Raw genomic sequence first — 18,589 nt, forward strand, 5'->3', positions numbered from 1 at the left:
CCCCCCCCGTGAATTCTGGTCTTTTGTGTGCTTTCACCCTATACTGTACAGATTTCACGGGGAGACCAGCGTTTCTCAAATTGCGGGTAGTGATGCAAAAGAGTTGCAGAGTTATTTTAGGGCAGTCATGGTATCACCACCCTTACTTCTGCGCTGCCTTTAGAGCTGGGTGGCCGGAGAGCGATGGCTGTTGGCCGGGTGCCCAGCTCTGAAGGTGGCGCCCTGCCAGCATCGTCACAGAAGTAAGGGTAGCAATTACATACCATGTCACCCTTACTTCTGCACTGCTGTCTTCAGAGATGCATGGCCAGAGAGTGGCAGCTGCTGACTGAGGGTCCAGCTCTGCAGGCAGCATCGCAGAAGTAAGGGTGGCAATACCATACCATGCCATCCTTACTTTTGCTCTGCTGCTGGGGGCAACTGCCTTCAGAGCTGAGATCCTGGCTGGCTGCCACTTCTTTCCAGCTGCCCAGCTCTGAAGGCAGCGCTGCCGCCTTCACCAGCACAAAAGTAAAAGTAGCAGTACTGCAACCACCTGTTCATTAACCTTGCAACACCCCCTCCCCCCCCAAACTCCTTTTTGGGTCAGGACCTCTACAATTACAACACTGTGAAATTTCATATTTAAATAGATGAAATTATGAAATTTACAATTTTAAAAATTCTATGACTGTGAAATTGACCAAAATGAACCATGAATTTGGTAGGTCCCTACCTATGAGGAAAGGTTTAAAAAAAACCTAGGTATGTTTAGTTTTGAGAAAAGGAAGATGAGGCGGAGGGGGCTGATGACAGTCTTCAAATATGTTAAGGGGCTGTTACAAAGAGGCTGGTGATCAGTTGTTTTCCGTGTTCTCTGAAGATAGGACAAGAAGTAATGGGCTTAATTGGGGAAAAACTGTCTAAGTATAAGTATAAGAATACTTAAGCTCAGGTATAGGCTTCCAAAGGTGGTGTGTAATCTCTGTCATTAGAGGATTTTAAGAGCAGGTTAGACACCCCTGTCAGGGATCGTCTAGGTTTACTTGATCCTGATTCAGTATGGGGCCTGCACTAGATGACCTCTCAAAGTCCCTTCCTGCTCTACATTTTCATGGTTCTGTAAGTTAGTGATTTTTTTTTCTTTTCAGCTTAAAGTAATTGTAGCCTTCTGTATCTTTTCATTGTTAAAGTGCAGTGGCATTTTCACATATATTGAAACCATCAATTCATTGGTCACTAACCTGTTAATTAAATGATGTATGTTCATTCTGCTTTAATTGTATCTTTTATGATGAGTAGCTATGAACCCAGCATGTTTGTCAAAACAAATATTCAGCTAGCAGCACCTAAGCCTTGTTTTAAAAAGGCATTTGTTTTGACAGCAGTCAGCCTTATGAAAGATAAATGACATGCTAATTACTATCTGTTTCATGCTTAAAAGCACCTCTCAAACTTCAACAGTAATGACTATGATCAATATGCAGCTGTTGCAAGTAAAACAAATTCCTAATAATATGATATGATAATAATATGAATAACGTAAATTTCTCAATTTCTTCCCACCCCCCCCTTTAAATTTGACAAAGACTTTCAAGTGTAGATTTATTTCTACCATACACTAAAATAATGATTTCTAACTAGCAACAGTATGCTTCTATAAAATAATATGGAATATGTACTTACATAGCACTTCTTTCATCCACGGAATCCCAAAGCATTTTATAAACATTAAGTAAGCCTCAAAAAATTGTGTGAAGTGGTAAATATTCTTCTGGTTTTGTAGATGGAAGTTCATGGAGGTTAAGGCCTCAGTTTTTGGCTGTCCAGCTGAGACACCTAAAGCCCAATTTCCATAGTTCCTGTTGACTTGAAAGAGTTGTGAGTGCTCAGTACCTCTGCAAAACAGGCTTTAGATGTCTCAAGTTGGACATCTATAAAACTGAGGAGTCCAGAATTAGTGGGCATGTCAGAAAATTCAGGCCCAAGTCACTTGCCGAAGGTTTCCCAGTGAGTCAGTCAAGGAGTCTGTAAAAGAAAATAGGAGTCCAGACTCCCGGTCCTTGCTTTAGCCTGTAGAAAATACTGCCTCCTCTTGTTTTGGGGAAGCGAAGTGAAACTTGAAGAGAAGATAAACAGTCCTATTTGATTGTGTTCTAGAAGATTATGCTCTTTAAAATGGCCATTAACTGTGCAAGAGGCTTGTTCACATTTCTTAAAATCATTTACATACTTAGAGAAAAGACTGGCATCATGGAATGATTGTTCTCTGCTGACCCAAGGTTGCCTAATGGTCATGTGGAAACCATGTTTTGTGGGGAAAGCATGCCATTGGTTTTCCCTGTATGTAAAATGCTGGATCAGTCAAGGCTGATTATAGTGGAAAATGGAGCATTGGCAACTACACTGTTAAGGGAGAAATTATTTTAGGATATTCTTTCTAAAGAGAAGAGCCTCCAGCAAAATCATTTGCCCAAATTGAAGATTTGCAGTAGAAAATTAAACAGGCACTTCAGTATTCCTGAACTGAGGAATTATTCATAGCATAGTATACATATGAATTATATTTAGAATGTGCAGACTCAAAGCTCCATTCACTTCGATTTTACTCATGGATTTTAGTAATATTTTATACTATGTTACCATGTATCTTGGAATTGGCTAGGCATGAGTGGGTTTCTTCTGTGAAACATTGTTTTATCAGTCCAGAGGAGAAGGAATGCGGAAATAGAGTTTTGCTTTTAAACTCTATAGTCATTCAAAGTGCAACATGGATGGAGAAGGCTCTTCTGAGTTTTTAGAAAAGAAATAATAAACTTTAAAAAAAACTTTAATCTGTAAGAAAATACAACCTCAATAGTGATGTACAGTATGTGTGGTACTGCTGTAATCAGAGTGATTGATGCTCTTGGATCTAATATAAAGTCATCTTATTAATTTTCTTAGTAAAAACACGTGCATATTCTTTGGAAGTAAACACCTAACAGAATTGGGCTGTGAATAAATTATCTGCTATGTCTCCAGTGTAAGCACAGAAGACGTGTTGCCATTGTAAATGCTGTTCAAGGAGCAGAGGACTGCTTTGGTCAAGATACAAATAAGGGTGGGGTGAGAAGTTTCTTTCATTCTTGATATTTGTTAAAAATATATATATAGCAGAGGTGGAAAAGTTGTCATCGAACCATTCTAGTTATGATGGACCTGTGGCTTGCCTGCAGTCCTGTTTAATTATGCAGCTGTGTAAAACCAAATCAGGTTGTTGGTGGTAAAGAGTAGTTACCCTCTGATGCCTGTACGCTGTGTTAAGAGAAATGAGTCTCATTCTGAGCCCAATCACACTTGGGCACATCTTCTCCTTTTAGAATTGCCACCACCGCCAAATAAATGCCAACTGGCAACTTTATGGGCAGCCTTAGCAGAGTGTCTAAGGATGAAATGAGCCTGGAGACAGAATTGTCCTCACCCCTAGAGGGGATTATTCACCAGGTGAGAGTTGAGGCAAATTGTCAGGATTTTGGGAAACTTGCAGTGTTGTTGCCCAGGCTGTGCATATCCCTTAAATAAACAGAACTTCAATTGCCAGAGCTGTTAGCCTTTCTCAAGCACAAAACCCCATTTAAAAAGAGGATATAAAACAGGGGTCAGCAACCTTTGGCATGCAGTCCATCAGGGTAATCCGCTGGTGGGCTGTGAAATATTTTATTTCTGGTGACCATCCACAGGCACAGGGCCCTGTGGCTCCCATTGGCCGGGAACAGCAAACCGTGGCCACTGGGAGCTGGGGGCCTGTGAGCAGGTTTCAGGTGGCTGCCAAGCAGGGCCAGCATTAGACTCACTGGGGCCCATAGTGGAAAGCCAAAGCCACACTGCACTGAAGCCCAGGGCCCTGAGGCCCGCCATCCAAGCTGAAGCTGAAGTCTGAGCAATGTAGTTTTGCAGGGGCCCCTGTGGCATGGGGCACAGGTGGGCCATAGAGTTTTCATAGTGTGTTTGGGTGGAGAGGGTCTCAGAAAGAAAAAGGTTGAGAACCTCTACTCTTGTGTATGATGCCTCTCTTGAACACTGTGGAGGATCATAAAGTATCTTCTCTGTGGTGAGATATATTGTAAATTTAAACTATATAACCAGAAATGAAATCCTCCTTGCAGTGATGCTGAGAACATTTAATCATGTTACTTTATTCTTGTGATGACAAATCATATCTCCTCTGCAGTCATTGTGGGTTTTATATCTGCATCAGCCTATTAATAATGCAGGATACCCGGCCTCCTTTATAAGGAAGTTTTATTAAGTTATTTCATTTTAAACATGTTGTCATGCCATTATGCAAACAAAAAACATTCAGATTCTTGATATAAGACGGGGCTGCTCCTCCTCCCTCCATTACAACACTTAAACTAGATATGTGAGCTGTCTAATCTTTAAACTGCAAAACTAAAACACTTCTTCTGACACTGATTTTAAACCAGTGCCTTTTCCTTAAGTTGATGTTGGATAAAGTTTGTTGTGGTGTATTTAAGGCAAAGGGCTAATACAGGGAAATGCCTAAAATGAATATATGTTATCTTTATTTACCGCAATATAATGATGTTAAAAGTATCATAAATTCTTTAGAGTGTACTGTTTGCTTTCAGCGAAGCTTATAAAAGACTATTTTTCCATTTTTGTTAAATGATGTCCCAGGAACAAGTACCAAATATTATTTAATATTTAATTTTCATCTGTTATTTTCCCTGCTGGGTTTTCAGCACATCGTAAGTCCAAATTTAAAAATGGAAGCTATAATCAAATTAAATCTTTCTTTGTGATTTAAGGATTCACTATAAATACAAAGAAACAGGGTAACTCTCTTTCTTCTAATTTTCTTTACCTCATCTTGTGGGTCTAAAAGGAAAAACTATACTCTTTGAATGTTTGTTTTTCATAGACTGAAAGGAAGGGACTTCAATGGGACTTGTATGTGAAAACTGAATGCAGAATTTGGATCTTTCCTTCCTCTGAGTAGTCTCTTTAGCTGGGCCTTACTCTTTTACTTACACTGCAGCTGCCCCCTCTATCTGGGTTATCACCTTCCTACATTTTAGCCAGATTCAGAAAATGTACAATTAGATGTTGAGCACGATTTGACCCAGTCTACACAGGTTGCCTCGCCATTTTCAGTTTCAGTTGAGAAATGATCAGAGAGTTATGCTATGTAGACAGGCCTATGGAAGCATCAGATTACTCCCACCTTTCAGATGTTTTTTAAACTCTTTCTTTTCCTTTAGCGTAGTATTTACAGTAGAATCCTTTCACCTTACCCTCCCTCCATTACTACATCTTCCATTCCCACCTCACTGTAACCAGAAACACTTCTTTAGATATTTACCTCCCTTGAATCGTGACTTGATTTACACTCAGTCTTTGTATATCTGTGACCGATCAGATTTTAATCTGTCCATAATTCATATTTTGTAGAGTAGAATTAATTTTAGAATGAATTATGAATATTATATAAACCCTGGACTTTTAAAGGGGACTGATTCAGCTCCTCACTGATGCCTTCAGCAAAGACATTTAGCATGTAGAAGCCTGGTGGTTATGCCAGAGTAAAAGAGCAGAAAACACTAAAGAAGGGATGGGAATTCTTAATTTCTTCTTATTAAGGTAATAAGATTCATAGGTAGAATGTGTGTTCTGTTGGGATATAGTCTTGAAAAGAACTGTTTAATTTGTGCAAGAAAAAACAAGGAATCAAATTGTTCAGAGCAGGAACATTCAGTGGACGTATCACAAGAGATGTTGATAATATTTTCAGAATGAACATCTTTGTAAAATCTTTAATGGGGAATGTTCAATAAAATAGCTTTTGGCTTGGAAACTGGGGTCTTCTGTGCTGAAGCCCACAGGAAAAGTTACAATCCACTTCATAAAACTTTTCAAAAGCTCTGTTTATTATGGAAATACTGACAGTCATCACTGTAATGATATAGGTATCACTTCATTACAGTCTTATCCGGACATGTCTAAATATTAGACACTTCATTTCTGAGACGATAATGCAGTCAATGAAAGCTGCATCCTGTTTTATTAACTACAAACTTTAGCATTCATGCATTGTTAAGGTTGAGAAATCAAGCACTTAAAAGTTGGGAAGTTCCAAAGAGAACATTTCTGCTGTATCCTTAAGTCTGCCAAATACACATGGTGCATGTATGTGTGTATTTCAGTTTTAAACATTAAACACACACAGTAATATGTACAGGTTTACATTTCATAAGGAGAACAGGAACAGAAGAGCTACATACACCTTTACCCTGATATAACACCACCTGATATAACATGAATTCGGATATAACGCCGTAAAGCAGCGCTCCGGGGGGGCGGGACTGCGCGCTCTGGTGGATCAAATCAACTTCGATATAACGCAGTTTCACCTATAACGCGGTAAGATTTTTTGGCACCCGAGGACAGTGTTATATCGATGTACAGGTGTATGTGCAACTTGGCAGAACTAATGTTGTGGCTGCTAGAAAAGGCTAGAATAAACTTCACTATGACTACTAAACTCTGCATTAAATTAGCGTAAACAAACTTCTTTATTCACCAGAAGTGAAATTAATTCACCCATCGAGGATTGGTATAGGCCCGCTCCATCATTTTAACCCTCCTTGTGGCAGAGCAGCCAGAACTCCGTGCATGTGGTGGAAGGGGCTATGAATCATGGAGTGAAATGAGGGAAGGAATATCAGATCCTCAGTTGCACACATTTAGAAGTCCAGCCCAAACCCCTTTCTTCATTCTCTCTCCTCCTCCCACCCCCGGCCCCTCGCAGATGCAGGGGTGCTGGAACAATTTTTATAGTGGGAATGCTGAGAGCTATTAAACCAAACTGCAAACCCTATATATAATGAAATCACTTCAAACCAGGGGTTGCGGCAGAACCCCCAAGACCGTTAGTGCCAGCACCTATGTGGAGATGAGCTGTAAATCTGCCCACTTCCTCATACCGCCATTTACTCAAGCTTGATGTCGGGTGAGGTGAACTTTGACTTTCATTTACAAATAGCAAACCTCCAAAGCAGCATTATTAAAATAGGTTTCTAGTAGGGATGTCAAGCAATTAAGAAAATTAACCGTGATTAATTGAGCGATTGATTGTGCTGTTAAAGAATAATACAATACCATTTATATAAATATTTGTGAATGTTTTCCACATTTTCAAATATATTGATTTAAATTACAACACAGAATACAAAGTGTACAGTCCTCACTTTTTAGTTATTTTTATTATAAATATTAGCATTGTAACAATAAAAGAAATAGTATTTTTCAATTCACTTAATACAAGTACTGTAGTGCAATCTCTTTATCATGAAAGTTGAACTTACAAATGTAGAATTATGTACAAAAAATAACTGCATTCAAAAATAAAACAATGTAAAACTTTAGAGCCTACAAGTCCACTCAGTCCTACTTCTTGTTGAGCCAATCTCTCAGACAAACAAGTTTGTTTACATTTGAGGGAGATAATGCTGCCCGTTTCTTGTTTACAGTATCACTTAAAAGTGAGAACAGGCATTTGTATGGCACTGGTGTAGCTGGTGTTGCAAGATATTTACGTGCCAGATGTGCTAAAGATTCATATGTCCCTTCATGCTTCAACTACCATTCCAGAGGATATGCTTCAATGCTGATGATGGATTCTGCTCAATAATGATCCAAAGCAGTGCAGACTTGACTCATTTTCGTTTTCACCATCTGAGTCAGATGCCACCAGCAGAAGATGATTTTCTTTTTTGGTGGTTGGGTTCTGTAGTTTCTGCATTGGAGTTTTGCTCTTTTAAGACTTCTAAAAGCACGCTCCATACCTCGTCCCTCTCAGATTTTGGAAGGCACTTCAGATTCTTAAACCTTGAGTTGAGTGCTGTACTATCTTTAGAAATCTCACACTGGTACCACCTTTGTGTTTTGTCAAATCTGCAGCTAAAGTGTTCTTAAAATGAACAACTTGCTGTGTTCTCATTTGAGACTGCTATAACATGAAATATATAGCAGAATGTGGATAAAACACAGAGCAGGAGATCTACAGTTCTTCCCCAAGAAATTCAGTCTCAAATTTAAGTAATGTATTACTTTTTTAACAAGCATCATCAGCATGGAAGCATGTCCAGTGGAATGGTGGCCAAAGTATAAAGGGAGAAACGAATGTGTTTTGGTTTTTTTATCACTTCTCGGCCTTATGGCTGAGGGGTGAAAACATTGTCTAAAGTTGTATCTGGCATGTAAATACCTTGCAGTGCTGGCTACAAAAGTGCTATGCTGAATTTCTGTACTCACTTTCAGGTGACACTGTAAATAAGAAGTGGACAGCATTATCTCCCGTAAATGTAAACAAACTTTTTTCTCTTAGTGATTGGCTGAACAAGAAGTAGGACTGAGTGGACTTGATCAACACCGTGATCATTGTATTTAGAACTGTTATCTCTATACAGCTAACTCATAAATAGCTTTCTTTAAACATAAAATGATTATATCTTGGTAAATGTTTTTGCATTCACATCCAGAACAAAATTACCCCTGAAATTCAAATCCCAGCACTGCGGTACTTTCCCTGATTCTCTGTTTAGGATCTTGTAACTGTTCCACTACAAAAGATATTTCTCAGGCGTTTAAGTAGTGATAGCTGGGAAGAGAACAGAGGGGAGAAAGCTGAAGTATAAGGCATATGTTGGAGACCATTTGGCCACTTATTAATCGTAGGATTTAAAAAAGAGTTTACAGGTTGCATGCTTTCTAGTATTAAAACTGGAGCTCTGTAAAATTTTAATTATACAATGTCCAAACCAGCTGAATCTTGGCAGAATCAGTTTGCTTTTTGCTTTAATTTTCTTTAAAATTCAAACCCAAAGCTGAAAATAAACTGGGGTAGTTAAACCTCTATGAACCGTTCTACCACTGACTTGTAGTGTGACCTTGTCCAAGTAAAATACTGTACATTTTTGTCTTAGTTTATCCAGCTGTAGAGCATTTTGAGATCTGATGCCAGCACTTCATAGAGGCAAATTATTTAGATTGCAAGCTTAATTTATTAGACAGTAAGCTCTCATTTATTATATATTTGCACAGTGCCTAGCACAATGAGGCCCAGCCTGGCTGGAACATTCAGGCATGACTGCAATATAAATGTTTACTAATAATCATCTTTGCCCATAGGTATATCTTAGGCCAGTGAATTTTGTTTTTTTCTCCTTCTCATTTTTTGGCTCTGCTATGGTTATTTATTATTTGTATTATCATAGCACTGAGACATTCTAATAATGGACGAGGACCCCATTGTGCTAGGTACCATACAAACAGAGAAGAAAAAGACAGTCCCTGCCCTAAAGATTTTGCAATCTATGTATAAGGCAAGAGACACAGATTGATACAGACCAACTGACAGGAGTACAAGGAAACAGTGAAATAATACTGGTCAGCATGATAGGTTATGGTTTTAGCAACAGCAGCTAACCTGTTGTCAATTTTTTTTGTGGGCATCATGGCAAAGGAGACTATTAAGGAAAGATTTGAAAGAGAATAATGAAGTGGCTTTGGGGATGTTTACAGGAAATATGTCACAAGCATGAGGGGCAGCTTGTAACCTCTGCTGTGAAGGCTGGTGCTATAATTGATGTTAATGGTGCTGATACTCAAGGTTGTTTTATTCCTGGGGGAATTCTGCATCAGTGTTCATGCGCACAATTTATGTCTGGTGCAGAATTTTTTTTCCCTGGAGAAAATACATTCTGCCCATAAAGTGCTGCAGTTCCACTTTTCACCCACCAGAGGATACAGTGGTGCCAAAACATCCAGCTGTATTCCTCACAGCACCCTGCCCACGGAGCCAGGTTAGGATAGACAGAGTAGGGCACATGGGACTGCTGGAGGAGTCACAGACTGGGGTTCAGAAGGGCTAGTTGGGGGACAGACTGGGGTGCGGGCTCAGGAGCTAGTGGAGTGACAGCATTGAGCCAGAGGCTGAATGGGAGGGGGGCTGCAGGGCCACAGAGGGACAGGGGTGGGGCGGGGGACACATGGGGACAAGGAGATGTGCCTGACTGAATGGGAGAGGCTTGCGGTCGGCATGGGGGAGGCTCCCAACTCCATATCAATCCCCTTCCACCAAAAAAACCCTGATCCATACTTCTCTCAACCACATAACCCTTCAGGTTCACTCCCAGGCTCCTTCCCTCTCTTTCAGCTCCTCCATTACCTCTGACTTCCCCAAGCCTTTGAACTGCTTCTGAGGGGTGCGGGAAATATGTTTCTATATTGTAGTTTAAATGAATTACTCGAAGTTCTGTATTAATATGCCTCGTCAGGAATCTATTTGTCAAAAAAAATAAATTACCTGAATCTTTTTTATGTGTGTCTGTATTGTTCCAGCATACTAGCTGACAGGTATTTTGAAATACATTACCAAAATAATTGAAACTGGCATGATTATATTGTTATTTTGACAAATAAAATATAGAGAATTTTGTAAAATTTTTAATTTTTTGGTACAGAATTCCCCCAGGAACTCTTTTTATTCCTTTGATTATAGTTCTTATTAAATAAAGTATAGGATAAGGAATAAGGGCCATAATTTTGCTTGTGCAAATTTTGTTTCCTAAGATCAGAAGACAGGGTAATTCCCTAAAGAACTACAGTTGCCCTTACTAGCCAGGAAAAGTGTATGAGACCAATCTGAATAATTCACAATGTGATAAGGTGGAGCCAACAAAGCAAGTTAGTAATCTAAACATGTAACTTACTGCTGTGACCAACCTCAGAGTGTCCAAACTGAACCCTACATCAGTTTTAAAATTTGTGTCTCGTAGCTGACAGTATAGTACACCTGACTGTGTAGGAGCTCAGTTGTTTCTGTACAATTAAACAGCTATTTAATTTAAGCAAGCCTGAGCTGCTAATATGTTCAAAATCCTTTTCATGCAAGTCAGATCATTAACTGGAACCAGAGCAATCTCTAGAAAAGCCTTAAGCATGTTTCTCCCTTCATTAATATAAATTAAATTTTCTCTGTAGATGTTGTGGGTCTGTAGTGTATTTAAGGGCGATGTTGCATGGATTCTAAAACTGACAAACAGTTTCATGTTTATTGAATTAACCTCTAACCTTTCTAATCTTAAAAATATCTCAGAACATTAGATGTAAAGAAGCCATTATTTTTTGGTTTACGGCTACATGTTGGATGTAATCTGTTTCATTTTTCATTTTCTGTAATTATTTGTCCAACCTTTCTTCTGCGGCAGAGACAATGTATGAGTTTCAATAAACTGTGAAAGGGAGTGCATGAGGGGAATAACAATTTTGAGATGTGGAGATAGATTGCTTGTGTACATTGCTTTTTAAACAGAAGTTTCTCCCTCCTTTTTATTTTCCAAAGAATAGTTCCTTATTATTAATTGTGTTGCAGTAGGATCCAAAATATATTAAATGTGGTGGGATTTTTCCAGGCCACCTAAACTTTGGTCTACACTACGCGTTTAAACAGATTTTAGCAGCGTTAAACCGATTTAATGCCGCACCCGTCCACACTACGAGGCCCTTTATATTGATATAAAGGGCTCTTTAAATCGGTTTCTGTACTCCTCCCCAAGAGAGGAGTAGCGCTAAAATCGGTATTACATATACGGATTAGGTGTTAGTGTGGCTGCAAATCGACGTATTGGCCTTGGGCGGTATCCACAGTGCAACACTGTGACCGCATCTGGACAGCAATCTGAACTCGGATGCACTGGACAGGTAGAACAGGAAAAGCCCCGCGAAACTTTTGATTTCATTCCTGTTTGGCCAGCGTGAAGCTCTGATCGCACAGGTGACATGCAGAGCTCTCAGCACAGTAGCAATGCAGTCTCCTGAGAATCGAAAAAGAGCTCCAGCATGGACCGCACGGGAGTACTGGATCTGATCGTTATATGGGGAGAGGTTCAGTGCTAACAGAACTCCGTTCAAAAGACAAAATGAAAAAATATTTGAAAAATTTCAAGCTATGATGCAAAAAGCCACACCAGGGACTCGTTGCAGTGCAGAGTGAAAGTTAAGAGAGCTCAGACAAGCCAACCAAAGAAGGCAAACGAGGGTCGGGTCAGGGCCGAAAACATGCTACACTAGCTGCATGCAATTTTAGGGGGCTGCGCCACATACCCACCCCTGTCCGTGGATTCGAGTGGGGGTTGTAATCTTCAACCATGGTTGAGGATCTGCGGAGGGGAATATGAGAGGAGGAGAAGAAGAGAAAGCAGAGAGAGCAAAGAACAATCACCCTGGAACTTGCAGACGGACGACACCAAGCGCTCCGGTAGCCCCCCACTAATTACCCTCCCAGCCCTCCCAAGCCACTAGCCCAGACAGTGAAGCCATGGAAGCGACCTCTGGTGAGTGTACCTTTGTAAATATAAAACATGGTTTAAAAGCAAGCGTTTTTTAATGATTGATTTGCCATGAGGGCTTGGGATGCATTCGCGGCCAGTAAAGTTATTGGAAAAGTTTGTTAACATGTCTGGGGATGGAGCGGAAATCCTCCAGGGACATCTCCATGAAGCGCTCCTGGAGGTACTCCAAAAGCCTTTGCAGAAGGTTTCTGGGCAAGGCAGCCTTTTCCGTCCACCATGGTAGGACACTTTACCACGCCATGCATGTAGCAAGTAATCGGGTATCATTGCATGACAAAGCATAGCTGTGTATGGTCCCGGTGATTGCTGGCATTCAAGAAACATCCGTTCTTTATCTCGCTGTGTTATCCTCAGGAGAGTGATATCGTTCATGGTAACCTGGTTGAAATTCAGGAATTTAATTAAGGGGACAGAGATGGCCATTCCTACTGGGCTGTTTGCCTGTTGCTTAAAAGAAATCCTTCCTTGCACGTAGCCAAGCGGGGGGAGGGGAGGGAGGAAGCGCTGAGCTTTTTTTGCGTTTGGCTAGCAGGGATCTTCCCAGCTACCAGCCACGCGGTGGGGGGGGGGTAAAGGGGGTGATTAGCAGTGATCTTCCATGATACCAGCCATGCGGTGGGGGGAGGGGTAAAGCAATCATCCCTAGAGAATTGAATGGGGGGGGTTGGCTTCTGCTGCTGCATGTTAACAGGAAAGAAGCATCACTGAACGGGATTTGCTTGGCATTTGGGAAAGGAGGGCACTGTGTATATGAAGGCTGGAGAAGCCGAAAGACAATGGCTTACCATGGCCGCATGCAAGCTGAATTCTGATGCCCGGACCTGCGTCTGTGAGATCTGTAACACCAGAGCCGCAGGCACTCAATATTAAGATGCAAAATGCGACCTTGTAGTGAAATCACATGTGCTATGTAAGGTGAATAGTGTTGTTCACTGTGAAAGAGTATAACCATTGTTCTGTAAAATGTATCTTTTTAAATACTTCTCTCCCTTTTTTCCCTCCCTCATGCAGCTGCACATTTTTCAAGCCTCCCTACTCCATCCCGAAGGCTATCTCAGATAAGGCGGAGGAAAAAGAAGACGCGAGACGAAATGTTCTCGAAATCATGGAAGTAACCCGCAATGAAAGAGCTCATCTGAATGAGTGGAAGGACGTGGTATCAAATTACAGGAAAGATGCCAGTGAACGTGAGGACCAACGTGAGGATAGGAGGGACGAACGTGAGGATAGGAGAGACGCTCGAGATGAGAGGTGGCGGCAGGAAGATCAGAGGTGTAGGCAGGAAGATCAGCGGTGGCGGGATGCAACGCTGGAGCTGCTGCGTGATCAAACTGATATCCTCCGACGTCTGGTGGAGCTTCAGGAAGAGCAGCGGGTCACAGAGTGCCGCTGCAGCCCCTGTGTAACCACCCTCACCACTCACCATGTTCCATATCTTCCTCACCCAGACGTGTAAGAACGCGTGGGGGAAGGCTTCGTGCACCCGCCCACTCCACCCCCGTGGACAGCCCAACCAAAAGGCTGTCATTACATTGAAATGTTTTTAGTGGCCTTTTCCTTCCCTCCTATCCTCCTCCCAAACACACCTGGGATACCTTGTCAGTTCTCTCCCTCTTTTTATAATGACTTTTTAATAAAGAATACATGATTTTTAAACGATAGTGACTTTATTTCCTTAAGCAAGCTGTAAAGGGAAGGGGAGGGTGGGTTGCTTACAGCAAATGAGTCAATCGGGGAGGGGGTTGTTCAGGAAGGGTCAATAAGGGGGGGGAAGGTTCATGAAAGGGAAACAAACACAGCAGTCACACCGTACCCTGGCCCGTGATGAAACTCGTTTTCAAAGCTTCTCTGATGCGCACCGCTTCTGGTGTGCTCTTCTAATCGCCCTGGTGTCTGGCTGCGCGTAATCAGCGGCCAGGTGATTTGCCTCAGCCTCCCACCCCGCCATAAAGGTCTCCCCCTTACTCTCACAGAGATTGTGGAGCACACAGCAAGCAGCAATAACAAAGGGGACATTGGTTTGGCTGAGGTCTGAGCGAGTCAGTAATGTGCGCCAGCGCGCCTTTAAACGGCCAAATGCACATTCTACCACCATTCTGCACTTGCTCAGCCTGTAGTTGAACAGCTCCTGACCACTGTCCAGGCTGCCTGTGTATGGCTTCATGAGCCATGGCATCAAGGGGTAGGCTGGGTCACCCAGGATAACTACAGGCATTTCAACATCCCCAACTGTTATTTTCTGGTCTGGGAAGTAATTCCCTTGCTGCAGCAGTTTAAACAGAGCAGTGCTTCTGAAGAGCGAGCGTCATGAACCCTTCCTGGCCATCCCACGTGGATGTTGGTGAAACGTCCCTTGTGATCCACCAGTGCTTGCAGCACCATTGAAAAGTACCCCTTGCGGTTTATGTACTGGGTGCCCTGGTGCTCCGGTGCCAAGATAGGGATATGGTTCCATCTATCGCCCCCCCCCCACAGTTAGGGAATCCCATTGCAGCAAAGCCATCCACTATGACCTGCACGTTTCCCAGAGTCACAACCTTTCGTAGCAGCAGCTTAATGATTGCTTTGGCTACTTGCATCACAGCAGCCCCCACAGTAGATTTTCCCACTCCAAATTGATTCCCGACTGACCGGTAGCTGTCTGGCATTGCAAGCTTCCAGAGGGCTATTGCCACTCGCTTCTCCACTGTGAGGGCTGCTCTCATCTTGGTATTATGGCGTTTCAGGGCAGGGGAAAGCAAGTCACAAAGTTCCATGAAAGTGCCCTTACGCATGCGAAAGTTTCGCAGCCACTGCGAATCGTCCCACACCTGCAAAACTATGCGGTCCCACCAGTCTGTGCTTGTTTTCCCGGCCCAAAATCGGTGTTCAATGGCTAGAACCTGCCCCATTACCAGCAGGATCTCCAAAGTGCAGGGGCCCACGGTTTGAGAGAATTCTGTGTCCATGTCCTCATCACTCTCGTCGCCGCGCTGCTGCGTAGCCGCCGCCTCCTCCTCGCCTGGCTTTGCAGGTCCCGGTTCAGCATAGACTGCACGAGAATGCGCGAGGTGTTTACAACGTCCACGATTGCGGTATTGATCTGAGCAGGGTCCATGCTTGCTGTGCTATGGCGTTCTGCACAGTTCACCCAGGAAAAAAGGCGCGAAATGGTTGTCTGCTGCTTTCACGGAAGGGAGGGGTGAGGCTGTACCCAGAACCACCTGCGACAATGATTTTTGCCCCATCAGGCACTGGGATCTCAACCCAGAATTCGAAGGGGCGGGGGAGACTATGGGAACTATAGGATAGCTACGGGATAGCTACTCACAGTGCAGCGCTCCAGAAATCGATGCTAGCCTCAGACCATGGACGCACACCGCCGAATTAATGTGCCTAGTGTGGCCGCGTGCACTTGACTTTATACAATCTGTTTTACAAAACCGGTTTATGTGAAATTGGAATAATCCCGTAGTGTAGATGTACCCTAAGTAATTTCAGAGGACAGATCCCAATGAAAATCAGTGTGACCTTGTATTCCAGAGTACTGGTCTACACACATTTTTTTGTACTGATTTTAGTTATTTCTCTTAGAGGAGTGGTTTTTTTTTACCAAAATAATTAAATCTCTAGTGTGGATGTAGTGATACTGGTAGAAAAATGTTATTTAGTTGGTTAATTTTTGCTTAAAATTTTTACTATTTGGCTTTGCCACCTGACTTGGAAGCCCATTCCTCATACTTGCCACTCTGTGTTTAAATTGTGTATCACCTCATTGCTTAGCTTTTGCTCTCTGTGCTTGCGATATGATAATTTCCCAATTTCTCCATCATAGTCTTTCAAGTTAGTCAAGTTCTGAATTTCTGATAAGACATGAGCAGGAAAGAGTGTCTGCACGTTTAGTCTCTTAGGCCCTCTCTATATACTATAAAGAAGTGTGGGTTGAGCGAAAAAGAAGACCAGCCCAGTTTTTAGAAAATCCTTTACAGGAGTAGCTAATTCTGTTAATTTACATGTAGTGCAATGTGTGTATGGATTTTTTTCTCATAAGAATAGTGACTGTTGTTTGGGTCTAAAGAATTTTGTTAAATAGGTGTCATTTTGTACATGATTTATGTCTTCAGTTTCTTATGATCCCTTTTCAGTTAGATAATTATGAAGGAGTGTGGTGAGGGATGCAAATAAGAGTCCTAGATGGTACAATTTCTGTTCTGTAGCTAGGATTCATAGCTTTTTCAGCTGCTATAATAAAGTGACTCAACACTGAGAGAGAGGGCACAAAACAGTCAGTTGGGTGGGGGGGTATGTGCCCAGTCAAGTGTCTTGCGTGTTTTTGGTGTATTCTGTAAACAAAAGAATCATCTGGTAGAATTAGTACACTTCATAGCAAATAGCAAAATATTTTTCTTTTTAAATTTACTTGTATTGAAAGAGGACTGTGGGCCCTCTCATCTGTAGAAATGTTTTGAAAGCATCTCCTCAAGCACTCTGCATTGGGCAAGCTGTATGCAATTGTGGAGGATTAAGGAGAAGAATATGGAGGAATTCTCAGGTATGAATTCCTGCAGACCAGCTCCTTTGAAACAGAATTCAAATGCAGCTACTAGTGGGTAGATCAAAGCCCTGAGTATTTAAAAACCAGTATCCCCAGCTTTCTGTAGGTATGTGGTCAAGAAAGAGCCGTGTACTATTTTCAGAACAAATCCAGAAATGTCTGAATAGGTACCTTGACAATGAAGAAATGTTAATTTTAGGGAGCTCAAGACAGATCAGAGCATTTTTGTGACTTATTGGGAATTATGTGGCATTTTTACCAACAGATATCTTTTCTTGATCTTGTTATTTAAAGAATATCTTTTTCTATGGACTGGGTGCTGTCATGTGCAACTTGTAGTTATCTGTCTTTATGCTAGTTGCCTATAGATACAAGAGGCTCCATCCCCCATCCCCCACCTTTCCATTCCCTTTGCCCTCTAGCTGCTTGAAAAACAATATTCCCTGATTTTTACCACCTCCCCCCACACAATGGATGGCTGTTTAAAGGACAGTTGGACCTAAACTGGAACTTGTAATAATCCAAAGAGTGTGTTGCCCTTGATTTTAAGCACAAAAATCAAGCAGTTTCAGCACGTTCCTTTTGTTTGTCAGGGTATGCCGACACTGCAGTTGGAACTGTGATTGCAGTTCATGTAGGCAAACGTATTTTAGCTTTAATGTGAGAGTCATTGAGTGTAAAGACAGAAGGGATGATCAGATCACCGAGGCTGACCTCATTTATATCACAGGCCTTTAGCCCCACCCAATCACCCACACACTAACCCCAACAACTGGAACTAGACCAAAGTATTACAGCCCACAGGAGACTAAACTCTGCCTGTGGCACACAGTAGAACAGGAGGGACCAAAAGATACTAGTGCCTGAGGTCCCTGTGAAGAAAGGGATTCGAAGTGAGAGATAGCCAGGTGATCCTAGCAAGTAACCTGTAACTGTAGAGGGCAGTGGAAAAAACCTCAACATCACTACCAATCTGTCTTGGGGTGGGGGGCAGGGAATTCCTTCCCCATTCCACATATGGTGATCAGTTAGAACCTGAGCATGTGACCAAGAACGAACCAGCCAAACACCTGAGAGAAGGAATTCTCAGTGCCATCTGAGAGCACCCCATCCTGTGTCTCATCTCCAGCTGTGGCCATCTCTGATGTTTCAGAGGAACAATGGGGGTAGGTGTGGAGGGGAGGAATTTCTTCCTGACCCTGACAGACCAGCTAAAGCTCTGAAGCATGAGATTTTAGGAACACAAGACATGAAGTGGAAGGGACTACCAGAGCTGCTGTACCCTGCTCCCTAGCACCAGAAGCAACCTGTCATGCAATCCCACTCATAAATGTATCAAGCTCTCCCTTAAAAGTAGTTATGTTGTTTGCCTCCACAACTCCTATGGGAAGTTATTTCAGAACCTCACTCTGATGGTCAGAAACTTTTTTCTATTTTCCAACCTAAATGTATTCATAACCAGTTTATACCGATGTGTTCTTGTGCCAACATTGTCCTTTAGCTTAAATATTCACCCTCCCTGGTGCTTACTCCCCCTGAAGTGTTTTGAGAGAAAAATCAAATCCCCTCTTGGTCTTTGTTTTGCTACACTAAACAAGCCAATCTCTTTTAGTCTCCTCTAGGAGCATACTAAAAACAGCAGTGAAGGTATGGGATA

The 18,589-nt window shown here is 42.1% G+C and overlaps 1 protein-coding gene and 1 long non-coding RNA gene across 4 annotated transcripts in view; both read left to right on the top strand.

Annotated features, from left to right (window-relative positions):
* Positions 1-14,057, top strand: part of LOC142047187 (uncharacterized) — a 64,943-nt gene extending 50,886 nt beyond the window's left edge. Inside the window, exons 1-2 of one of the 2 annotated variants that reach the window (XR_012656358.1) lie at positions 12,317-12,380; positions 13,410-14,057. This is a non-coding gene — a long non-coding RNA (uncharacterized LOC142047187). Of the gene's footprint in view, positions 1-12,316; positions 12,381-13,409 lie in introns of those variants that run through there. The other variant, XR_012656359.1, reaches the window with a different exon arrangement.
* The window catches only part of PPM1L (protein phosphatase, Mg2+/Mn2+ dependent 1L), a 180,095-nt gene that overhangs the window by 54,819 nt on the left and 106,687 nt on the right, over positions 1-18,589 (top strand). The gene's annotated exons all lie outside the window — the stretch shown is intronic.

The sequence above is a fragment of the Chelonoidis abingdonii genome, chromosome 8 (genome assembly GCF_003597395.2).
Source record: "Chelonoidis abingdonii isolate Lonesome George chromosome 8, CheloAbing_2.0, whole genome shotgun sequence".
In the NCBI taxonomy this organism is placed as follows: domain Eukaryota; kingdom Metazoa; phylum Chordata; order Testudines; family Testudinidae; genus Chelonoidis; species Chelonoidis abingdonii.